This window comes from Crocodylus siamensis, chromosome 1, assembly GCF_052110815.1.
Source record: "Crocodylus siamensis isolate JL-2025a chromosome 1, ASM5211081v1, whole genome shotgun sequence".
Lineage (NCBI taxonomy): Eukaryota > Metazoa > Chordata > Crocodylia > Crocodylidae > Crocodylus > Crocodylus siamensis.
The window spans coordinates 208,077,061-208,103,233 of NC_143395.1; the positions used below are offsets into that span (position 1 = coordinate 208,077,061).

Genomic DNA, 26,173 nt, shown 5'->3' on the forward strand with positions numbered 1-26,173 from the left:
TGTGTTTGTGGTGGGAAGGAGGGAGAGTGTGTGTGTGTGTGGTGGGAACGAGGGACAGAGTGTGTGTGTGTGTGTTGGGGAAGGAGGGACAGTGTGTGTGTGTGTCGTGGGAAGGAGGGACAGAGTGTGTGTGTGTGTGTGTGTGTCTGGTGCGAAGGACGAACCGAGTGTGTTTGTGGTGGGAAGGAGGGACAGAGTGTGTGTGTGTTGTGGGAAGGAGGAAGAGTGTGTGTGTGTGGTGGGAATGAGGGACTGAGTGTGTGTGTTTGGCGGGAAGGAGGACAGAGTGTGTGTGTGGTGGGAAGGATGTACAGTGTCTGTGTGTCTGGTGGGAAGGAGGGCCGCAGTGTGTGTGTGGTGGGAAGGAGGAACTGTGTGTGTGTGTGTGTGTGTGTGTGTGGTGGGAAGGAGGGACAGTGTGTGTGTGTGGAGGGAAGGAGGGACAGCGTGTGTGTGTATGTGGTGGGAAGAAGGGATAGTGTGTGTATGCAGGATCATGTGCAGGGTGGGAGGGACTCTGTATTTGTGTGTGTGTGTGTTTCAATGGGGGGAGGGAGAGAATGTGTGCGTGTGCATGTGTGTGTTGATAGGGTCAGTTGAACACGCACACCCCACCATAGACTTACACTACACACCCCTTTCTCTGCCAGACGCAGAGACCCCTCTTATACGCCGCAGCCACCCTCCCCTCCACACCCTACATATCCACGTACCTGCTCACATGCTCCCTCACCCCACACACATATCCGCACCCTCCTCTGCACTCCACTCCTATAGCCATCCAGAAACATATACCCACCCCCCACAGTGTACAAGAGGAAAACTTCATTTTAAGCTGTTGTGTGGTTTGAAGGAGAGGCAGTGTAATCACTTCAACATACACTATGCAAATGCATGTAAATCAGAACAAAAATATTTTTGAAGTGAAGTTAAGGAATGCTTTAGTTGTTTACTTTTTAGAATATATTTTGGTGTTTTTCTGGTTCCAAGGTAGCAAACTGCTTTTCTGAAAGGGGTACTTCCAGGGCGAAGGGGAGGGACTTCTGTTGGCAAATGTGAGGAGTTAGGGATGGGACTCCCAGTCACAAGATGGCAATCGGGGTGGGGCACCTGTCAAGGGGCAAGGGTACCCATGCAGCCCTTGACATCTTGCTAAATCTTGGTAAGCAGCCCTCTGCCTGAGAAACATTGCCTGCCCCTGGGATATCGGCTAATATTGTACCGTACCAGTCTCATGTCCCACCTCACTCCTGACCTTCCCCATTGCAAGAAATCCCCTGTGAACTGCTAGTGATGACCAAAAAGCACAGCACTGGAATGAGGCATACTCTATGTCTCACGGTGCTTATGCACATCTCTCTGAACATCCCTGGTGAGAGGTGTGAGAGGTACAGATCTGCTTCTGGGGAGCCAAAACCCTCAAATCTAATTTCACAGTCATAGCTCTAAGTATTTTTTTTCCAAAAAATCCCTTTACTATTTAGTAAAGCTAGACCTAATTTCTTCACTGCATGTTGGGCAATTTTATAATTACCAAGGGAACCTACCATACATGGCTGAGACTCTTCACAGCATTCAGAGCTAAAAGTTATTTTTCTTTGTTGCCTTACAAACCTCTTGTGTAGTCAGCTCTTTGGGGTACACAGGTTTAGAGTTCAGGCTCTGCTGCCTGTATGGTAAACTCTTCTATGCTTTTTTGTTTTGTATCTGATTAGCTTTTTAGTTCTTGTGTGATTTTTTTTTTTTTTTTTTTTCCCCCTAGGGTTGCACCGATAAAGATTTTTTTGGTCAATACCAATAGCCAATTATTAATCAGCCATATTGGCCAATACTGATCTGATAGCCAACATGGAGCCCATCAGCTTGGAGAGCATCGTCCAGCTGGTAAGTCTATGGAAGGGAAAACAGGTGTGAGGAGACAGAACGAGGCCCCAGTGGTGACGGAGGGACCGAGGCTAGGGTAGGAACTGCCCAGCCGCAGCGCTTGCTATGGTGGCTTGGTACGGAGCCTTGTGCGGCTCATCCAGGAGAGTGGCTTCTTGCTGCTGTGCGCAGCTCTGGGGGAGACATGGGGGCATGTGCCCCCTGGATTTGTGTTTGGGGTAAGGGTGAGTTGCCTGCTGTTGGTTTGGGTCCAGCGGTTGTGCTGGCCTCTTCCCAATGGTGGGGCTGGGCTCAGGGTGGGTGGAGGTGGGGAGCAGTGGCACTGGGAAGATGGGTTACAGGCACTCCAAAATTCACTGTAGGCCCCCTCAACCTCCTGCCTGTATCCCCTCTTTCAGCACTGCTCCCACCTGCCCTGAGTGCAGGCCCAGCCTAGTCCGTGCCCTCTCCGGGAAGAGTTTGGCACAGCCCCTGACCCCAAGTCTGCAGTGGGCAGGCTGCTCCACACACAAATCTGGGGGATACATGTCCCCCCATGGCTTCCCCTGGGAAGCCCGCCCCCCTTTCCACTTCTCTGTACCCCCCAGATGAACTGCCTAGAGCTCCATGCTGCCCTGACTGGGAAGCACCTGCCCCTGCCTCAGCCCCACCCCCTCCTTCATTGTGGGGGCCTTCAGCTTCCCACCCCCGCACCCCCTCTTTCTCCCCTCTGCTGGATGCCACTGTCCAAGCTGCCAGGCTGCATGCATGCTGCAGCAGTGCATATACACACATTTCTTGGTGACATTTTTGGCTATGCTCGCCAAAAAACTCCAATTGGCACCGATAAAAGGAAAATTGACATTATCAGCAATCTGATATGGACTGATATATCAGTGCTCCTCTAGATCTTTCTATTCATTTGTATAGAATTGATAATATCAGGATTGATGGACTTTAAATCTTAAGATCAGGAAATACTTAAATATAACTTTTTTTTCTCCTATGCAGTAAGAAAATAATAAATATAAGAAGTCTGCCAGCAGAAGCTGATGTGTTCAGGAGCCAGAGTGAGGTAAAGCTGGGAGGGCTTCTAGAGTCCATGAGAAGAATTACATCTTCAGGTTGGTGGGTGAAAGAATGTGAACAGGACTGTAAAACATACTTCCAATGCTAGAATAATCAAGATACTAAATGTGGGCTGGGAAGTGAGGTTGGGCTGGGAAGGAGATAGGATGCTTTCTGTAGTCAAAGACAGGGCAGCAGAAGTGGGGTGGATTGCTTTTGAACTTGGGCATTTGAGAAGGGTAATTTGTCCTGTTGTATTTCCTTATTTTAATGTTTTATTCCAGGGATGCTCAACCTCTGGCCCATGAGCCAAATGTGGCCTGTGGAACCATGGCATCTGGCCTGGGGGTCCCTGTGGGTCAGGAAGTTTGGTGTTGGGGGAACAGTGACATTTGATACTGCCACCCTCCCCCATGGCTAAATTCCCAAGCCCTGCAGGGTTAGGTTGTCCTCCTTACCCCTGCGGGGCTCTTGCCCCCCCGGCTGAGCTAAGCCTTCTTTCCCTGTGCAGCTAGATGAGGGCTGGGCTGTCCCCTCACCCCACCTTCACATGTCTGGATGAGGCCCTGTCCTGAGTGCTGGATTGGGGCCACTGACCATATCCACCCGCAGACAGACTAGGCACTGCTCCTCAGGCCCACTGGACAAAAAGGTTGAATGCCACTTTTTTTTTTTATAAATTCTTTTTCCACATTTTTTGGTCTTTTATTGTAAGCTGCCCTGCACCCTTTTTTGAGAAGGTTGGCATGTAAATCAAATAAATAGACAATCAGATTCACCTTACAGACGTTGTCAAAGAAATGTTCTTATGTGCCTCAAAGTCTACATTATGTACAAACAGCCTCCTTCTTTGTTATGGCATTGAGTGAGATACATAGATCGATACTCAATAGGCTACATGTAGTGGCTAGGAACAGACATCTTCAGTGAAGTGAGATCAGCAGGGATCTGGATTTTCATTTCCTATGAAAAAACAGAAAAACATGGATTTCCCCCCTTTACTGGAGAAAAATTTGGATTTCTTATTTTAAAATGGAGAAACACATGGAATTTGCAGTCTTGCGGAGTGCTTTCTGCAACCTGGCAGAATTCCAGCTTATAAGGGACTGGGATAGAGAGGGCTCAGGCAGGGGGCACCAGGTGCATGGAGGCACCTGGCTGCCAGGCAGCTTGGAGAGCCACTCCTATAGTTAAATTGGTGGCAGGAGGGGAATTGAGGCCCCCATAGGGAAGGAGGGAGGGAGTTGGGCAGGGCTGGGGCTGCTGCCCAGCTGGTTAGTACAGGGGTTTTAGGGCTTGTGTGGCTGCAGGGCCTCAGTGGGGAGTGGGACTGGGCCACAGATGGCTCATCCAGGTGGTGCGGGGTTTGGGGCCAACTTCCCACTGCTGTGTGCACTTCTGCAGTGGGGAGGGGCAGGAGGGTTCTGTGTTCCCCAGATCTGTGTGCAGGGTGGGGATGTAACCACTTAAATGTTACACGAAATTGCCAATTGCTCAAAATCACAAGTGAGACTTTATGAGGGAGGATAAGGCAAGAGGCCATGTGTTGATTAAACACTTAATATGTAGCCCTGTGGGGTCAGGCCAACTCTCAGGATCTCAATATTGCACTGTTAGACAGGAGGGTGTGACACAATTGCACATATACAAACACAAATCAATCAGGTACACACACACACACTCACACTCACTACCAGCTCAGGCACATACACATCCAAACCAGCCTAGGCACATGCATACCTTTCACCAATTCAACACATACACTATACACCCCAAAAGTTAGATGCAGATCATTAATTCGGATATCATCCACACAATGCCACACGCGCGCGTGCGCGCAAGGTCCTAACTTGGATGGTACAGTGTGTATGTGTGTGCTTGGGGTACCTGGGATACTTGGGGGAAGGTTCAGGTGAGAGAGAGAGTTAAAGTGTAGAGAGTGAAAGTTGCCAGAACCAGGATTAGAACCAGTGGACTACAGAGAAGCTGGCTGAGGAACTGAGGCTTGGGTTTACTTAAGGTAGACTGGGCCTGGAAACTGAGGCAGAGAGCTGAGATATTGTGGGGGGCAGATAAGCGATAGCAAGGAGGAGACAGCCAGGAAAGAAACTGAGGCAGAAACCTGGTTGTTCAGGGGAAAAGGAAAAGGCAGTGGGAACAAGACAGTGGCAAAGAAACAGGGGGTTTGGAGGCAGAGAGGAGCTCAGGACAGGTGTTGGAGGTGGCACAGAAGCAGGAGAAGGAGAAATGAGACAGAAGTGAGAGGGGTGAGGAGCAGAGATTGGAGCAGGGCCAAATCATAGTAAAGCAAAACCCAACTTAGGGGGTCCAAATAACAGCAGCCCCATGAAGTTATTGGTTCTCACACACAAGCACTCACAATGACAGCAGGAGAAAAAGAGACTCAGTGGAAGGGTTGCGTAGCAGGGCACTAAGGTTCCTGCTACTTGAAGAGTAGGAATGACCACCCAGGTGCCAGTTGCTGGGGCAACCAGGAGGAGCTAGGGGTTGTTGAGTCAGCTGACCAGAAGGGGCAGGCTGGGCTCCCATATAACTCCCAGGCTGAGGCCAGGGAAAGAGAGGACCCCGCCTGTGACCAAAGGAGAAGGAGCTCTGCCCTGAGTGGAGAAAGGGAAAAGCCTGAATGTGGGTGCAGCTGGCGATACAGGTGAGAGAGGGAGCACTTCTGTGGCTCAGAGGATGTTTTAGCTGTGAGGCCTGAATTTAAGTTATAACACAGGTGTTTTGTTGTGGTGTTATACCAGAGGGCTGGGTGAGGCTATAGAGGGATGGAGGAGGCCTCACAGGGGAACCATGACAGTGTGGGAGCCCCAGCCCCAGAGAGTGAGCAGCGAGGCGCTAGAAGGCCCAGAGAGGCCCCAGAGAGAGAGTGGGCAAGAGAGACAAATGAACGTCCGGTCCGTCAGCGAGGCTTGGGGCATGGTACAGGGGTGGTTGGAGCCATGCATAGCCCAGGAAGAGGGGGTGTACCTGAACACCTGTACTGAACACTGGTCCAGCATACCGCAGGAACCGTAGCCAAGAGGACAAAGGGCAGACTTCCTATGATTTAGAAGATCAAAGACATGGTGGGTGAGATTCTGAGGGTGCTTGGAGCATGCTTGGCATGGTACACAGAGGGGACCTAGGGGCAGCACGGCGACCCTAGGACTCCATCCTGCTACAGGTTGGAGTTGAGGTAGGGAAGAGAAGCAGAGTCCAAGTCCTTGGTTGAAGAGGGAGTGGGGTGTGGGGGGGTGATAGCTACCTATCCAGGCTGGAAAGGGATCCTTGTCCAGTAGGTGTTGTCCAGAGGGGGGTCACTGGCAGGGCCTCTGGGTGGATAGGTGGTGTGACATGGTGCTGGTTCAGATGGAGAGGGCGTCCCACTGGGGCAGTGACTGCCCCTTTTTATAGGGGCAGACCTTGTGTGACCCTAGTGACAGAAGGCATGCCTAGGCAAGGGTCAGCCCCTGGTGTACTGAGCATGTGTGCTGCATGCAGGGATGTGCAGTGTCAGGTGTCTATGGTGGGGTACAATGGTAGAGTTGCTGGTTCTGCAGGGTCTTCTGTCTTTCAAATGCTGTGTTCTTGTCTCTGTTCCTGGGTGAGGTCCATGGTTCCTGGATGAATCAATGCGAGGTGATGGCCCAGGCCTTACAGGCCCTTCAATAGAGGCCTGCTACCATTGTATTTCAATCATTCCCAATCACTCTCATTCATCCAGGAACTAATTTCCAGGGGAGGAGTACATGACTCACTGTTGCAACACAGGGGATACCCAGGCAGAGGACACAAAATGGAGACTTGACATTACTTTGGTTCACTTACAAACACAGGCCTAAACCATACAATATACATATGAAACAACAAAAATCAATGCAAACATAATAACAATAACAGCTATAAAATAGTGGATGTCCAAAACCAAAAACTTGCTACCACTATAAAAATGTTAAAGCTTATCCTAAGTCTGAGCTTGCTTATGCTTGTTTATAGGGAAGAGAGAGGGAGAGAAGAAAAGCCAGAAATAATTTGGGAAGGAAATGCATATTTATTCTCTCTGTCATATAGAAAGATGGGGGTTTTGCTACATATTCACCCCCCCCCACCACACACACACACACACGTTCATACCCCAGTTTCTGTTCTGATACATTACCAGTCTTATCAGCACTTAGAACTTAGTCGCCAGGCAAGTTGATCACAAGTAGGAGCTGGGCTCCTCCTGGTCCATCTCGTCAGACGATCCAATGCTCTAGGATGACATGTAGAACCAGACCTAAAATAGATGTGCCTTGCCCCATCTGATGTGGAAGTCACGACAGGATCATTGCTTGACTAGCGAAGTGCTTTATTTTTCATGGCCATGGGAGAAGAAGCAAGGGCAGCTAAATCTCATCAGAGGCAGAGCATAGGCTCTGTTATATACTTGTGAGAAAAAGACACAGATCAGCCTGCCTCTTAATATACTCTTGGCAGTCTGACAACAATTCACCCTGGAGTCTTGCTAGACTAAATGAGTTTTCTCCAGCTGTCTCCCGATAAGCTTATCCTCAAGGTCTTTTTGTTATTTAGCCTTTACTTATGCTCTTTATTATGGCCTGACTTTATTTTGCTTGCTCCAGTATTTTGCCTCATCATTTCCCCCCTCTTGTAAGTGCTTATGCTTACATCTCTATATTCATAAGACCTTTGACCTCTTCTTGATGCTCACACTTGTAGGCTATTTCTCTGAGCACCATCATTTGCATCTCAATTGCAGACAATCTAGAAATACTCTGAACAGTTTTTGATAAGCAAAGGCGTGAGCAGCACAAAATCATTGGATAATAATAAAAAGAGCAAAAAGGCATAATACGCTTATAATGCACCACTTCAATAGGGATTTAACCCATCCTCCTATATTTGGCAGCCAACCCCAACAGTCGAAGAATTTCTCTTCAGCAACAGCATGAATCACTTGTAACTGCTTTCTTATGGTGCGGAGATCTTCCTGCACTCGTTGGTGCTGATCTATCCAAGTGCAGCACGTGTGATTCACAACCACACATACCCCCCCTTGGGCAGCTAGGAGATAGCTGTTGAAAATCATATGGTCCTGGGCTATTTGCCCCACCTGGGTGATCTCATAGTGCCGATGCTTTAGGAGCTCTCAACGAGCATTGAAAAAGTTCTCCATGACTCCCGAAATATGTATAATAGCCTTTTCTAATTCAGCTACACCTAGCCACGGGAGGAACACCCTGGTGAATTGGTGAAACCCTATGTGTCGGAGAACCAGTGCGTTCTTAACCGCACGACGATGTCTGGGCAAGCCAGGCAGGAAGTTAGACACTTCATGCCAAGAGAGGCTAGAGTGCAAGTCAAACTTTGGGATGACTCTGCCCAAGGTACAGGTGCCGACCCAATTCCACAGTAGAGTCTTATGGGCGTCATCCCCATATAGCCAGTACAAACCGGGAGCTGTTGCAGTACTAAGAACCCTACAGGGTGTGTTCTCCTCCCAACATTTTCAATTGACCTGTAGGGTGTACCATTCTGTGGAGAGTCAACCACCTCATAGCGAGTTAAGCGGCCAGGGGACACATGCGGAGTCCTGCCGCGTTGAAGAAGTGCAAGGACAGCGTGAGGGACAGCAACAGTAAGGGGGTGCTCAAGAACAAGGTTATCAGTTTTAGAAACCAGCAGGGCAGCAGCAGCAACAGCACGGAGGCAAGGGGGAAACCCAGAAGCAACTGGGTCGAGGGAGGCACTATAATAAGCAATGGGACGGTGTGAGGAAGGTCCAAAAGGCTGGGTTAAGACACTAGAAGCAGTGCCTTGGTGTTCATGACAGAAAAGAGTGAACGGCTTAGAATAGTCAAGCACACCGAGAACAGGAGAAGAGGAAAGGGCTTGCTTGAGTTGCCAGAAGGCAGATTCATGGCCTTCATCCCAGGGTAGTGAGTCAGGGGAAGAGTCACAGGTGAGAAGGGTAAGAGGTTTGGAAAGTCCAGAGTAATTGGGAATCCACTGTTGGCAGTAGTTGGCAGCACCTAGAAAAACACAGCGCTGGCGTTTAGTCTGTGGGTGAGGGAGAGAGAGAACAGCAGAAAGACAATCAGGAGACAAGTGATGGGGGTACCATGAGAAATAGTGTACCCCAGACAGGTAACAGAAGTCTGACAGAACTGGAGCTTAGAGCAGGAGGCTTTGTGGCCCCGTGCTGCAAGTTGTTCTAAAAGGACAACAGAATCAGCTTGGCAATGAGGGAGGGTATCAGAGCAGAGGAGCAAATCCTCTACATATTGAACTAGTACAGAATCATGAGGCAACTGGACTGTATCAAGGTCAGACTTGAGAAGCTGACTGTATATGGTGGGGGAGTCACGGAAACCTTGAGGCAGACAGGTGAAGGTATATTGTCGGCCCTGATAAGTAAAAAGCAAAAAGACACTGAGAATCAGGGTGAACTGGTATAGGGAAAAAAGCATTACAGAGATCCACTACAGAAAAACAAGAGACAGAAGCAGGTATCTGAGACAGTGGCAGGATTGGACACCACAGCTGTCAAGGGAACCACAAAATTGTTGATAACACGCAAATCTTGAACAAACTGATAAACAGGCAATCCTTCAGGGGTGAATTTCCCTGGTTTGCAGATGGGCGGGATTGGGGTATTACAACTGGAGCGAGTAGGTACAAGAATTCCCTGCTCTAGGAGCCCTTGTATGACAGGTGCAATGCCTCGAGAGGCAGCAGCCGACAATGGGTATAGCAGGACCAATGAGGGAGACACTCCTGGTTTAACCTTGATAAAAACTGGGATGGCACTCCTAAGAAGCCCCACATAGGTTGTGGAGTGGGACCAAAAGGACTCAGGAGGGTGAGCCAATAGTTCCTGTTGCAACAAGGAAGAATTGGGCTTGGGTTCCTGTTCCATTAGTGTCATCATCAAGGCAGGAATTTGGGTCTGGGGTAACGAGAAGAAACCCCCATCCAGAGAACAATAAACTGTTTTTCACAACTTGCAAAGGAGGTCTTGCCCCAACAGGTTTACAGAAGCACAAGGACTTAGCAAAAAGGCATGTTGCTCAGTAAGGGGACCTAAGGTAAATGAGAGCGGCTGTGTAACGGTGGTCAATAGGTTGATCCCCAATACCTACAGCAGTGATTACTTTATCAGAAACAGGAACCTTAGAAACAAATCAGAGCTAAGCATAGACAAAGAAGCACCAGTATCAACAAGAAAGGAAACAGTCTGTTTTCCCACAGTAAGGGGTATTGTAGCATTGGAGAAGGTAGAAGGCAAAGGGGCTAGAGTCTCTGGGTTTTCTCAGCTGTCCTAGTACTGATCTTCATTTTCGAAGGACTGGAGAGGAGCTGGGGAGGCAGCAGAGCTCGGCGGGCGCCTGGCTGAAATGGAGGGGTGCTAGCTGAGAGTGGGGGCCCCCAGGGTCTATTTGGGCACTCGTTCTTCCAGTGGCCTGTTTGCAGTAGTGGCAGACATCATTAGGAATGTCGGGTGGTTGGGCCAAGTGAAATGGTCCTGCAGGGCGCTGTGGTTTGGTGCCGCCCTGGAGATCTCTGATTTGCAAAGGCATCAGCTTGTCCTGAGCCTTTGATTTTTGCTGTTGGGCTTTAATATAGAAATGAGTGGCAGCAGCCAGAATTTCGGTGAGGGGCTTGGTTTCCCACCCAATCACAGTGCTTGCAGGGACTTGGAGATCCTAGGTAACAGCCCTAAATCAAAGGTCTGAATAACCATGGCAAGGAGGCTGGCTTCTGGGTTCCGATTACCAGAACGTGCCTTAAAGACTTGGACCAGGTGAGAATAGTAGTCGGTAGGATGCTCTTCTGGCTTTTGCTTTTTAAATTTTTCTTCATTATCTTTATAGGAAGCCACAAGGGTACGCTTATGGTGCTTTGCGGATTAGTTTTCCTATAGGTACCAGGCTTCTATTTGAATGGGGTGCTTGCTTTCCAAGTTGTCTTGGAGGTGTTTGAGGATATGATGATCCCACAACCCACCTAAGGGCCAGCGAAATTTGGGGTCACCATCGGTATACCGATTCCATTTAGTTAGATATTGAGTTGATCAGGGCCCATATTTTAGAAACATAAACTGGGCAGGATTTCGCTGCGGGACCTTAGAGGTCCCGCTACCCATTGTCATGCCTAGGTCTTACTGACACCGAAACAGGCAGGTACGCACCATGGCCAGGGATTTTTCCAGAGCCAAACAGGCAGATGGTAGATCAGGGTCCGGAGTGTTGACTACTGACTTCTTATGGGACCAGCAATAGAAGGTATCTTACTTAGCAACCTTGAAAGAAAGTTGTAACTTGATCTCCGAGAATGTGGTTGTATTCCTTTCTGCTATAAAGCAATTATTTCTAAAATTTCATTCTCACTCTCTCCTCTCAGTGTGGCACTGAGGTGTATTTCTGCCACACATCTCTTTTCCTTGGGTTTTACTGTTAGGGTATGCTCCCCCTAGCCTTTTCCCAATGTAGGACAACCCACAAGGTGGTGGGAGCTAGGGTTTTAAGGCACCCTATATCCGCCCCTGCCCATTCCCCAGGTGGTTATTATGTAGCATTTTGCAGACTACCCTGCTATGGGTAGTTCTGCCACAATAACCACACCCAGGAGGGTGGCAGTTTCAGGTCATACCCAGGACCAAACTCTCCACTCTCCTCCTCTGGCCTTCTTCAATCCTCATGGGCAGTTTCTCACTTCTGGGCTTCCTGACCTCTCCTCAGGCCAGTTGAGATTGCAGGCTCCTGGCTCTGACAGCTCTAACAGTGGTCTTTTCTCTGCCCCTTTTCTGGACTGCCAGAACACTTGGCCTTCTAGGGCCCTGCAGATCCTTCATTAGATCTTTCTCTCTCTCGGCTCCCCTTAGAGCCTCTGGACTCCATCCAGCTCTGTTCTCTCCTGATCTAACCCTTCCTGGACTCCAAGTCACTAACTCTGCCTCACACACCTTTCAGACTGAGTCCCTAGCTTTCCATGCTGTCACAAACGCTACTCTTTATTACCCACTTTTAATTCCTCTCTGTGCTTTGTGAGCCTATTCTCAAACCCCCTTTAAATAATCTCTCTCATTCTTCAACAGGTCTCTCAGTCTAGCAATTCTCTCTCCATTCTGATGGCAATACTTTCTCCAGCAGATCTCTCTCTTTAGAGTCCCAAAACTTCCTTCTACATCTCATCTAACTTCCAGCTGTTCTTCCCTTTACCAGATCTTAACCATATGCTTTCTGGTGTACAGGCTTTACAATACAGTCTCATCAGTGGCCCCTTTCTTGCCTTGCTCTCTGCAAACCAATACACCCAATAAATCTTGATCTCACAATGCACACACAATCCAGCAAGCTTCATTCTAGGACTGAGAAAGCTCCCCCTGAAAGACTGTGTGATGGGTTACACACTATATACAATCCCTTTGGAAAAGCTCTTCATACCTCTAAATGGAACACCCCAAACTATGCCTCTGTAGAGAAAACAAAACATGCCTTTGATAAGCTTACTTTTCATCTGCCCAGAATAACTCTGGACACTGATCTCTGTTCACACAGCTGTACCCTGATGTTTCCCAAAACAAGATACACTCCTATAACAATTTCTCTTTCTTCTAGGCTGTTCCTGGAGAGGTGGAGTGGGGGGGAGGAGAACCAAGTTTCTCCTTCACTTTCCAATCACAAATTCTCTGCCACTGCCTGAGCAGGTGTCCAGTAACATATCCTGTCTCTTTCTGTGCCACCTGCCGCCTCTATTCTCCGGTGCACACAGGATTCCAGAGTATATGTATCTGATCTCTCTGAAGCTACACCGCCTGGATAACACTCTGCCTTGCCATAACCTGCACTTGTAACCACACCTTACAGAGCCCACAGAAAACACCCAACACTACTCTTGTAACCATTCACAAAAGACTGTAACCCTGTCAAAGGACCCTGTCCCTGTTCATTAAACACAGCCTTTCCAGCAGAGAGATGACTTTCCCTGCACTCTAGCTTCCTATTGCAAACGCAACAGGAGGTTCTTACTTAATTCCAAGTGGACCACAGCACGTAACCATGTCCATCACTCTGCCTGACCTAGGCAAACAAAGTCTCCTGGTTAGCAGTAACAAACTACCTTTCCTTCACAAAACTTACAACCCTAGTCACAATTACCATACAACTCTACCTTACTACAAGTGGTAGCTAATCCTTTGTGGTGAGGTGGGCTTCTCTTAAGCCACCTGTCACCGGCCTCCCACCTGCCTCCAGGCACACCGTCCACTCAGGCGGCCTACGCTGCTTTCATTTGGGCTGCCGAGCTCCTTGTAGCTGGGTCCTCTCTTGGGTGTGGTCCCCCCACTCGAGACCTTCAGCCATGCACAGAACCTGGATTCACATCCAAGGCCAGGCAGGGTCCCAGGTCCACGACTCTGGGTGCCCCTCATGGTGGGCGCCTGGTCCTTTTGACCTCCTTGGTCCTGGCCCCAGAATGGACCAGTCGAGGGGGCACTGTAGTCCTAGCCTCACTAGCTCTACCTCTCTGGGTCAGCCTTCCTGGATGTGGGGAACTGGGGTACCTTATACCACAACTGGTGCCCCAGGGTCTCACAGGGGATTCTCACTCCCCCCCTGAGGCAGGAGGTCATGGTGCTACTTCAGATCTTACATTCGACCCACACTACCTCCCAGCAGTGGAGGACTTACCGGGGTCAGGACTCGCCTCTCTTGCTTTGGAGCTTAGCCACTTTCACTCAGCCTCAAGAGTCTGAAGACTTACCTGGGCCACTCCCCTTCACTGGGGCTCCACAACTCTGCCCCCTTCACTTGGGCTACCCCCTCACTGGGGTCTTGATTTTCACCCTCTCTTAGTTGGCCCCCCCAGTGAGAAGGTGGTCTGGAGTCCCATGGGGTTTGTTCCCCAGTGGGCTTAGGTAGCCATAGCCATGCCTGGCCCCACTTTTCTTCTTAGGGCCTGCACCCCCCACAGGGTTTAGGCGGCTTTAGCTGTGCCTGGCCCCAACTACCTCTGATGGTATGCAAACCCACCCGAAGGTGAGGGCTAGGGTTAAGGCGCCTCTACCCACCTTTCACTGGGGTGATAACTGTCCTGGTATTTCCTGGGGGTTCCCATGCCACTGAGAGCCCCACCAGGACACCCACTCCCAGCAGGGTGCAGTTTTGGACCAGAACCAGGACCTACAGCTCCTCCCTGACCTCCAGATGATACCTGCAGCCAGGCAATATTGTTTCCTGCCTTGAGCAGCAAAAATGCCCTGTTTATATGGGCAGCCCTAGATCCAAAATGGCTGCCCTCATCAGGCACCTGCAGGCCACTAGCTTCAGGCCCTTAAAGTGGCAGGCACCTACAGTACCCTGCCACACCCCTCTAGAAAGGATCACTGTACCAACAAATTCCCTGATCAGTCAGGTTATTGCCCTCGTCTCCTGGTGAAGTGGCCAATTGTTGGACTGAATTTGGACTCAGCACCTATACCTTTGTTTCAGGTGGGCACAACCCTCAGACAGACCACAGCACCTGCCAGTTGATAATAGGTAAGTTTATTGATACAGAGCGATAACAAAAACCAACAATGCAAACAATCAAATGATTCTATATCTACCAATCCTAGAGCTGTCATCAGAGTTAAGGTACTTCTGGCCAGGATGCAGTCTTCACTTCTGAGGCTTTCTCTTAGGTGTCAGTCTGGAGGTGGGATTCTGAGGCCCACAGAAACCTTCCAGTGGGGTATATGAGATCGGCTGCTGGTATGCCCTCTGTCCATGGTGGCCTTGGGAGCCCTCCCTGGGGGACGGGGACAGGGACCCTCAAGTCTTTACTTTTGTCTTTTGCATAACTCCTTCTGCAAAGCTTCAACAGACAGCTGACACTAAGGATTTTTCAACTGCTTAACCTGTTTCTTTAGACGTTAATAAATTCCTATACTTCTTACAATCTTCTATTCAGATACCACCTTTGTTTCTGCACTTTAAAGTCCACTTGCATTAAGTCACACAATATATCTTAAAATCTGCGGTCACCTACCATAGAACACCTAAATTTCCTTTTCCAATCCTCAGGGAGCTCCCTCTATATCCCCCTTCTGCATTCTCCACCACTTAAATGTTATACAAATTGCCAGTTGCTCAAATCATGAGTGAGACCTCATGAGGGAGGATAAGGCAAGATGCTGCATTTATTGTGCTTAATACACACACCCACACACACATGCACACGCACCACATTCATACCCCAATTTCTGTTCTGATACATTACCAGTCTTATCAGCACTTAGATTAACTTAGTGGCCAGCCAAGTTGATCGTGAGTAGGAGCCAGGCTCCTCCTGGTCCATCTCGTCAGATGAACCAATGCTCCAGGATGACATGCAGAACCAGAGCTAAAATCGATACGTCTCGCCTCATCTTCACCCAGTCCTCTGGGTTTTTGCTGTGTTATCAGTGTGTTCTTCCTTGAAGGTTGATTGCCGTTGTTCTCCCGGTGTTTTGGGGTGGATTCTTCTTGTTTGGTCTTTTACCTGTCTGCATTGTTCAGCCAGTCACCAGTTGATGTTTTCCTTTTCCACAGACACACTCACCAATTCTCTCACACACACAGCATATAAAGGTTGAACACCTATGTTAAGCTACAAAGCAATACAAAATGGAGTTTCTTAAGGCAATGCAAAACTCAAGAAAATACATAAGATTAAAAACAATAAGCAAAAAGTCTTATTTGTATAACACGTTGGACCCGGGTTTCTTGTCTCATAGCTCTGGGGACCTGCTTTAGCAGGGCTGGAGGAGGGGAGGGAAAGAAGGCTGTGTGGGGGGGATAATAAGCACAAGCAGAGCTGGGGAGGCTATGGGAGGGGAAAGTGATGGGAACAAGCAAGGCCCAGGGGCCTGTGGTCGGGGGGATAAGGCAGGGTTTGGATGAGCTGGGAAGTGCTTCAGAGGTGATAGATGTCCGCCACAAGGAAGTGACAGAGTCTATTATCGCCTTGTGTTGTGCTGCTGACTTTCATATGGTGCAACCAAGGGTACAGCATTTGCTCAGCATTTGTACTGCTTAAAAAATTTTAAGGTGATACAAATGAAAAGCCTGGTAAAGTCTGTTTCCACCCCGTGTGTGTTCAGCCTATAGAAAGGTTGTGTGTAAAATTATGGTTAGGGATCAATTTAATGTTTTATTTTTTTTTCAAGTTTGTTTTGTTGACATTTGTAAATGTTTGCCAACATAGAATACTATTTGTAACAATTTTAACTATGTATGTTAATACAGGGCTCCTTTGTCTATTGAATTGTAACTTGTGCCTGGGGTAATGTCTGAAAGGAGCTTGGTTTTTGGTTAAGATGCTAAACCAAGGTTAGAAGCTTTTTATATATTCTCTTCTGTAAACACAAGAGATGGCAAGGTCATTGTTGGTATGGACAAAATTTGTAGTAGGGTTGCACCGATAAAGATTTTCCTGGCCAATACTGATAGTCAGTTATTAACCAGGCATATCAGCTGATACTGATCTACAGGAATGCAGCCAGGCAGTGTGGAGAGCAGTGCCCTGCAGGTAAGTCTGTGGAAGGGAAGGGGGAGGGGCTGGGAGTGGGATGGAGGTGTGGGTGGCTTGTCCAGGGCATGCAGGGGGTTGGGGAGGAGGCGGGGCAGCTCCCTACCACTGCATGCATCCCCAGAGGACACAACATGCCCCCCTCCCTGGATTTCTGCATGGGGCGGAGGTGGGCTGCCTGATGCATGCTTGGGACTAGGAGTGGCACCAGCCTCTTCCCGATGTGGGGGCTCGGCTTGGGCTGGGCTTGGAGTGGGCAGGAGCAGTGCAGGCTCAGCTGTGTGGGGTGTACTGGTGGCAGTGGTGCTGGGAGGCAAAATTTGGGGTGGCTACGGTCCCCTTAAATCCTGCCAGCACTGCCCTTTTTCAGGGCACTCCACTCTGCTGCCTGTCCCTCAGGAGCCCCTCGCTTTCTGTGTGTCTTCTGCCTGCCTCGCAGCCAGGGGCTCCGGAAGGAAAGGCAGCAGAGCAGAATGCCCCGAGCAGGGGCGGTGCTAGGAGAGGGCTTGTGGGAGCTATAGCAACCCCAAAATTTGCCTTAGCCCCCCCATCCCCTGTAGCCACCCCTCCCAGCGCCACTGCCACCCACTCCATACAGCTTAGCCCACCTCACTCCCACCTGCTCTGAACCCAGCCCTGGCGCAGCCCCCACACCAAGAAAATGCTGGTGCCTCCCCTGGCCTCAAGCTCACAGCAGGCAGCCTACCTCTGCCCCGTGTACAAATCTGGTGTGGGGACACGCACACCCCCATGCCTCCCCTGGGGGTGCATACAGTGGCAGAGAGCTACCCCTCCCATGACCCCTGGATGAGCCACCCATGGCTCTGTCCCACTACCTGCCCTGGTCCCAGCCCCTGCCCCCCCCGCCTCCCTTCCTCTCCACACACTTACCTGCAGGGTACTGCTCTCTACGTTGCCTGGCTGCATTCCTGGCCATGGACATGCTGCCTCTTTGTGCACACACTCGGCTTCTGGGGACCCCAGCCAGAAGGCATATTTATTTGTGACAATATCAGCTACCCTGGGTAAAAAAAGCTGATAGCTGATAATGTTAATTTTCCTTTTATCTGTGTTGATCTGACATGAGACTGATATATCAGTGCATCTCTAATTCATAGCACTATAAACATCTTTATATGGCTATAAAATGCAAGCAGACAGAGTAGCATTATGGCTAAACTGCAACAGAACTGCTTGACAGTAGATTGGAAGAAATATAGCAGGGGTGGGCAATTTATTTTGGCTCGAGGGCCCTAAGCAAGTTTTTGCAAGCTGTAGTGTGCTGGGTTCTTCCCTTCTGCCCCCCAGCAGCTCACTAAAACTCCTTAAGTGGCTTTGCTCTGTGCTTGGCTGGGCAGCTAGGATGGGGCTGCAGGTAGGTGGGGAGTGGTACCTGGGAACAGAATGGGCAGGCAGGGCCAAGGCTGAGATTGCAGGGCAGAGACAGTACAGGGTACAGAGTAGAGCCATGATTCACTACCTGCATGTCTCTGTGACAGGCACTGGTTCCACAGGCAGGGGTGTGACAGGAGCAGATCAAGACTCTGCTCCAGGCCCTAGCCTCACATTATCATTGCCCCATAATTCCTGTGTCTCTGTGGACACCAGCCAGGACCTGCATGGGCAGGGTGGGTGGCCAGGTGGACAGGATAGGTCTGTTGGTGGGAGGAGGATGGGTGGGTGAGGCTGGGTCTGGGATCTTGCGGCAGTGATAGTGCGGAGCCAGGATGGACCCACAATTCACTCCTCACATGCCCCTTCCTATGGGACTGGTGCCTGCAATAGGGATGGGCAGGGAGTAGACTGAAGCTCTGCCCTGGACCCCCACCCTGCGTTATTACCACCCCGTGATCCCAGCCCATGATTCTGGCCCCACTTGCCTTTTGCACTCCCAAATGCTGCTTCTTTCCTGCCCATAGCCCAATCCTATCCACCTGGCCCTACAGTCTGCCTATGTGGGTCACACCCCTGGCAATGCATACAGGTTGGATGGGCTGTGATGCCCAGGCAGTGGGCCTGGGTTTGGTTGGCAGCAGCTGAAAGGAGCTTCTGCTGCTGGGAAGCAAGTCTGACCAGTGTGCCACTCCAGTCCTACTGCTTGCTTCAGGGCAGGCCACAAGTGCCACTGTGATGCAAAAAATTGCGGTCCGTTTCTTGGAGGCTCGCAAAGTATCACAGACACACATACATTAGATGGCACAAAAGGTGTATTTGCAAATAGGGTCAGAGCAGAGTTAAAAACTCAGATTACTCTGAACCCACCAAGGAATTTTTGCAGGCTGTATTTATCTTTTTCCTCCTGGGCACGTGTGCAGAAACAGGAACTCTTACAGCTCATTTCCGTTTCATACAAGCATATATGTGGTTACATCACTACATCCATCGCATGTATATTATAATTAACTACTTGAGTATGCAGGGCAGAGAGGTAAATATGCATCAGCTAATTGAGCATGTTCAGAGACTACTATAGGTCACCAAGAGTTTAAACCCCCCCCCCTTTCAAGGACACAGTCAGTTGAATTCCAGCTTCTGTAATCTGCATGAGAAAGGCTAGGGAGAAGCTGGGGGAGAGTCTGCGATTTAGTATAAGAAGAGCTGTGGCAAGGCTGGGCAAGGAAAAAAGCCCTTGGCAGTGTTTCTTTCTTATCAAGTGCAAGATGCAAGCTGTGCATTTCTAACAATACTCCATTTCTAACAACTGCATGGGCTGCCCCACACTCCTGGCTGGATGGGGCTGAGGAACCTGTCATGGGTTGAACAAAATCCCTTGGCAGGCTGAATCCGGCTCTCAGGCCATGTTTTACTCACCCCTGTGCTATAGTATCCCACAACAAGTGGGCCATTTAGTCCCCCAGGACTACAATGCAATGGTTCCCCTCCCTTTACTCCACTTCCCAGGGTTCAACTGGCTGTTCTTGTACTTGGGCTGACCTCTATTGCCTGGGGATTATGGGTCATAGGTAGCCCCTCCTTCTTTCTTATTACCCAGCACAAAAGCTGCCAGCCATTCTGTAGTTGCCACTGACATGGATGAGGCCTGGGCAGGGAGCAGAATTGCTGCTGCTGATGGTGTCCCTGCTCAGCCATTTCTCACAGCTCCCAGTTGTGATGCGTGATCCTAAGAGAGGGGTGTGTAAAATACGGCCAACGTGCAGAATCCAGCCCACAGAGACCCTAAAAAAAATTAGAAAGTTAATATTTATTTGCCTCTGGCTGCCTGTCAAAGATGACAAGGCACCAGGAGCACTAGAACCCTCAGGGAGCTGGTAGCAGGGCCCAGCATTAACAGCAGCAAGGCCCGCCTAGCCCCACTCTAACCCTAGCCCCCCCTCCAGCCAGAAGCCTCTGTCCTCACCCTTCCTGTGAAGTCTTACGTGGTCTTGATGTGCACTACAGTGATGATGAGTATGATGTTTCGGGCATCTGTACAGTGACAGAAGTAGTGGTCAATCATTTGGAGCTTCTGGCTCCAGCAGCCTCTTTGAGCTTCTGTGGACCTGAGGTGGGAGGCTGGCAGCAGCAGGCAGCTTGTCCTTTGAAGGCCTACTGTCACCCAAATCAATGCCAGGGCAAAGGCAGACTCTCTCGTCATGGTCCAGGTTATGGCAGAGGCTATTATACAGTCACTTCTATGTACGCTACACAAACCCATGTAAATCAGGACAAAAATATTTTTTTTGAAATCAAGTTAATGAATGCTGTAGTAGATGTTTGATTTTTCTGGTCACAAGTGGCAGCACTCCCTCTACTGCAGTGTTCCCCAACCTTTTTTGCCCCATGGCACACTTACCTAAATAAAAAAAGCACCACAGTGATATAAAAAACGTGGTTCGTTTCTCGGGAGGTGGAAAAAGACCTTCACAGACACACTCTATTAGCAACACAAAAGGTATATATTTGCAAATAGGGTCAGAGAGAGAGACAAAAGATCAATCACTCTGCCCCCCGAGCACAATCATTAGCAGGCTTTTATCCCCCCTCTCCTGACCACGTGTGTAGAAGGAGGAATTTTTACAACTCATTTCTGGTTCATACAAACATATATGTAAACATGTCGCTTCATACGTCCCATGTGCATTATAATTAACTACTTAAGTATGCGGGGCGGGTAGGCTTAATATGCATTAGGCTATCACGCGTGCGTGGATGGAACCCAAGGTTACTCAAGGTTCAACCTGAAGGCAAAAATGGCATTTGCTCTTATCTTAGCCTTAGGAATGTGGGGTCATGAAAGAAAGTGTGATTTAGTGTAACAAAGAGATAGTAAATTTGCAGGACAGAGAGGGAGTGATACCTTAGTACAATGGGCTTTTGGTGGTTTTTCCCATCAATTTCCAACCCCCCCCTTCCCTCTCCCATTAAGGAGACAAGGAGGGGTAGCAGCTGTGTTTTTTTTTTTTCCCCTAAATCTGCTATTGATAATGCATTTTTAATAATATTTCTAACAATATCCCCCCTCGAGATGCTTTCTGATCTTTACTTCATTCGGGCATATCAAGATAATTACGAGGAATTTTTCTGAGGACCATGACCTTTGCAGCAGTCTGTGCTTTTAGAGGGACTGCTGCAACCTGCATTCCTTCCACTGTGGTGGTTATCAATCTAGTGAGACAAGGAATAAGGCAAGGGATAAAAATCAAACCAGTTAGAGCACACAAAAGCACAAACCCTACCTTTTTCCACCAGGGTCCTCCAAATAATTGAAACCACCAGTCCTTATTCCATGTGGTTTCCCACGTTTGTATTGGTACATGGGCTATTTTCCTAATCTCTTTGGCAATCTCTAAGACTGCTTTCCCGTTGTCATCTATTTGGAGGCAACAGTTAGAAAGGTTGAGCTTTCCGCAGACTCCGCCTTCCTCTGCAAGTAAATAGTCTAAGGCCATCCGATTTTGGTATATGGCTGCTCTCATCTGAGAACTTTGTCGGGCCAATAACTCGAGAGCAGTGGCGGTCTGGTTAGTAATTACTTCCAAGACTGCCTGCAACCGGATGATTCTATTCAGCATATATATTGGTGTCCGGTATCCCCAACTCCCACCATTAGCCCATGTAGCTGGTCCATAATACTCAATAATCCTCTGAGGGGGCCACTCATCCTTCTTCCACTTTTGGGAGCTACCCTGTGTCAAACTTACATCAATACTTCTCTTGGCCCTTTTCCAATCATCATACAAAGAGACTCCTAGCTTATTTCCAACCTCAGACGGTAACAAAAAGAAAGCTGGTACAATTACTCCCATATAGCAAGTTCCCGTCCACCCCTGTGGTAGTATTGTATAGGCCCGTCGTCCGCAAATCCAATAGTATCCTCTTAAGGCCCTATTTTCTCTATTGGTGGCATTTGGAGGGGCCCAACCATAGGGCATCTCGGGAAACCCCAAGCCTCCTTCTGGACCCAAAGGACCAGCAACTGCGTGGCCTCCTTTCATGGAACATTCCCATAGCCCATCCTGGTTCTTGTCTGTACAATCTGTCCGATCATCACTTTGATTTGTGGCACTCCAATATTTATTAAACCACACAATTGTTCCATTGGGATGCTGCCACGCTAGCCGATTATACCCTGGGCTATTAGGATAATAAAGCCGTTCTAATCTTGTAAGGTTCATCCACCTTACTTTTAAAGTCCATATGCAACGGCTGTGTCCCAACCTTTTTCCTGTACCATTATTACTGATGCAATACTCTCCTAACGCCACTTGGGAAAGTTCCCAACTGTGGTTCTCATCCCATTTTTGACTAGTACTTTTAACATCTGCCTTACTACTTACTAGCCATTTCGGGGCCAAAGGAAAAGCCCTCCAAGGCCACTGGCCTCTGGCCTCCCGAAGCCCCCCACAGGCCCAGCAGTTGGTAAGATTAAAAGTACCTGCAATTCTTTCCATCATATCAACATACAAATTTGTCCCTGGGGGAGCAATTTGGGAAAGCGAGGGTGTGAGCCAGCGGTTAAGGCTGCTCAATTCTGCTTCTTTCATTATGCAGATAACAACAAGGCACATTAAGATTCCCACCATATTTTCCCTTTTACTTTCTTGTCTAATTTTCTGAGCTTTGATTAAGCCATCTCAGGCGCACTTGGAGATCACCAGTAGGTTCACAGCTCCACTTGCTGGCTTCTTGTTCCGAAGACGACTCAGCTTCCGGAGTGAGTTCGTCTTGGGAGTTGTTGTCCTCTGACGCTTGTGGATGTCGTTTCACACGGGTATGGTGTATCCAACGATCATGGCCAGTAATCTTTACAGCGGTGTGGGTTGTTAGAAGTACCTGGAAAGGGCCACTCCACCTCTCAGTCAAAGGCTCCTTTTTCCACTGCTGCACCAAGACCCAGTCTCCCGGGGAGAAGTCATGTACCGGTACATCTAAAGGCAGACGCTGAAAGGAGGCTGCATACCTTATCCAAGGTTACCACTGCACATCCTGTTCGTCTTTTTCCATCGATGACAGAGCTGGAGCCGTCCACAAAGTATTCAACATCTGGGTCTTCAATTGGGTCCTCAGCAAGATCAGGTCGCACCTGCGTGGTCTGATTCAGGACCTCAAGGCAGTCATGCGTCGGTTGCCCTGGCTCTGGCAGCAAGGTTGCAGGGTTTAAGGCTGTAGTATGTTTGAAAGTAAGTCCTGGATTAGAGAGCAAAAATATCTCATACCGTGATTGTCTGGAGGGGTTAAGAAATTTCCCTCCCTCAGTCCCTAGGATCTGGGGAACTCCATGAGGAGTGAGTATTTCCATATCCGCACCCATGACTATCTTCTGGGCTTCTTCAACAACCACTGCTGTGGCTGCCACAGCCCGAAGACAGGCTGGCCACCCGAGTGCAACTGGATCTAGAACCTTTGAATAATATCCCACGGGTCTCCAGGTCGGGCCCGATGGCTGTGTCAGCACCCCTGATGCAACCCCTCGATTCTCATGAACATACAGTCGATATGGCTTTTTACTGTTTGGGATGGCTAAGGCTGGGGGCTGGGTTAATGCTGCCTTCAGCAGATCAAAAGCATGCTGCATTTCTTTATTCCATTTCCATTTAGTGAGACTCTCCTTAGTCAGGGAGTCATACAGTGGTCTAGCCTTCCCACCGTAATCTGGTATCCATAGTCGACAGAACCCAGTTAGCCCTAGGAATGCTCGCAGCTCCTTGGGTGACTTAGGTGGGGTTAGACCTTGAATCGCCTGTATGCGATCCGCACTCAGGGCTCTGACTCCTTTTGAGAGCTTATATCCCAAAAATGTGACTTCAGGCTGACATATTTGGGCTTTTTTCTCTAGAGACTTTATATCCTTTTTTTCCCAGAGTGTTTAGGAGTGACCTGGTGGCTTCCTTGCAGAGCTGCAAGTTTGGGCTTGCAACTAGCAGGTCATCCACTTACTGGAGGAGAGTCACTGCGGGGTGTGATCCCTTCCATTCCCCCAAGTCCTTCTGAAGGGCAAGTCCGAAAATATGGGGGGCTGCTATAAATCCTTGTGGAAGAACTGTCCACATGAGTTGGGCTTTATGGAAAGTATCTGGGTCCTCCCATTCAAAAGCAAACAATTTTTGACTCTCTCGGTGAAGAGGAATAGAGAAGAAAGCATCTTTCAAATCTAGCACTGAAAATATTTCAGCTTCCCCCGGTACTTGTGTCAAAATCGTGTGAGGGTTCGGGACTACAGGATGGTCTGAAAGGACCTTCTTATTTACTGCCTGTAAGTCTTGGACCAGTCTGTATGAGACCCCATCTGCCTTTGGCACTCCAAGAATGGGGGTGTTATAGGGTGAAGACCCTTCCACTAGCCATCTGTACCTCTGGTATTTCTCTATTAACGGCTTGAGTCCAGCTCTGGCCGCTCGGCTGAGTGGGTACTGCTTTACCCGAACGGGCCCCTCCCCATCCTTGAGTACGATCCTTACCGGGGAGACGAACTTAGCTCGCGCAGGGGTTCCATCAGCCCATACTGAGGGGTCTACTCCAGTCATGTGATCTTCTGGACTTACTGCAGGGCGTCGGTCCTCCAGGAGAGCCATCTGATAGTTCGAGCTCTGCTTGACAGGTAGCTGGACCACCATCTGATCGTCTCTGAAAAAGATTTCAGCTTGCAATTTTGTGAGTAAGTCCCGCCCAAGGAGTGCAACTGGGCAACTTGGAGAATACACAAAGGAGTGCTTGAGCAAATGGTCTCCCACCTTGGTGAGGAGTGCTTTACAAACAGGGAGTCGAGTTTGCATTCCCTCAATCCCTTCTACAAGTACATGCTGTTCACTAGTTCCTGCACAGGGGGGTTTTTCTGGAATCATTGAAAATGTAGCCCCAGTATCCACCAAGGCTTCAAAGTTTTTGCCACCAACCCTAATAGTTACCATGGGATCTTCTCGGGCTCCAACCCGAAGGGTAGTGGTCTTAGATCCCTGTCCCCTTCATTCTGAATCCTCACCCTTGTCTTCTGCCCGCATGAGGTGACCTCTCGGTTCGCCCTCTCTCTTCTCCTTCAACTTCGGGCATTCTCTCTTCCAGTGTCCTTTCTCCTTGCAATAAGCACAAACATCTGCTCCCACTCTTTCTCCCTTCCTCTTCTGTATCCCAGCCTTTCCAGGGTTCCCTCCAGTTATAGCAGCTGCTAGTGCTGCCATCTGTCGCTGAGCCTTTTTATCCTCCTTGCGCTCCTGCACTTGCTCACGATTCCCATACACCTTATATGCAATTTCCACCAGCTCTGAAATCGGTTTCCCAGCACCTCCCTCAGTTTTCTGTAACTTCTTGCGGATATCAGCAGCAGATTGACCAATAAACATAAGATTTACCATGCGCTGGTTATCTGGGGCTTCTGGATCCAGATCCGAAAACCTGCGAAACGCCTCATACAGCCTCCCAAGGAAAGCTGAGGGATCCTCCTCTCTTCCCTGTCTCACCTCATACAATTTAGACAGATTGGTAATCCGAGGCACTGCCTTTCCCATTGCTTCCACTATAATTCCCAAATACCGTGCACTCAGCTCTCTGCCCTCTGCAGTATGATTGTCCCATCCCGGGTCTTCTACTGGGTAGGTATCACGTAGAGTATGACCAGCAGCACCCTCTGACTCAACTCTGGCTGCCGCAATACGCTCTGCTGTACCTAACACTAATCTCCTTTCCTCCGGGGTTAGGAGGGTCTGGAGCATCATCTGGACATCAGCCCAAGTGGGTCGATGAGTCTGCCCAATAGATCGAAACAAATCCCTCATCTTTTCAGGGTCTTCACGAAAAGAGGGGCTCTGATTTTTCCAGTTAAATAAATCTGAAGTGCTAAATGGGGTGTAGACAAAAGTTGCAGTGCCTCCTTCCCCAATAACCTCTCGCATCGGACAGTTCAACACCGGCTGTGACTCTACAGGCTTGCGCAAATAATAACCCTTATTTCCTGATTCAGATGAGGCACTTGGCTGAGGCTCATGCTGTAACTCATTAGGTATGCCTTGGTACGTCGGTGGTGGTCTCTCTAAGGGAGGGGGCGGTGGTGCAGAGGGACTGGATGCCGAGGAGGCGTCTGACTCATCTTCGCTACCCGACAGGGCAACCGGAGCACGGGTCTGGTACTCAGCCAATTCAGAATTCCCCCCCTCATTAGACTCAGGAAGTACAGGCGGCCCCCCCCCCGAGCCTTTTTCTTAACAAGCATCACATGAGACTTTGCTAAGTAATTCTTAATCCAAGGTGGCTG

General features: G+C 49.2%; 1 protein-coding gene across 5 annotated transcripts in view; it reads left to right on the plus strand.

The window, feature by feature from the left end:
* The window catches only part of USF3 (upstream transcription factor family member 3), a 137,058-nt gene that overhangs the window by 46,296 nt on the left and 64,589 nt on the right, over nucleotides 1-26,173 (plus strand). For 3 of the 5 annotated variants that reach the window (XM_090053896.1, XM_090053916.1, XM_090053915.1), the window contains 2 exons: nucleotides 1,763-1,884; nucleotides 2,875-2,987. The gene's annotated coding sequence lies outside the window, so the exon portion shown is untranslated. Of the gene's footprint in view, nucleotides 1-1,762; nucleotides 1,885-2,874; nucleotides 2,988-14,429; nucleotides 14,478-26,173 lie in introns of all 5 variants that reach the window. The other 2 variants (XM_090053909.1, XM_090053902.1) reach the window with 2 other exon arrangements.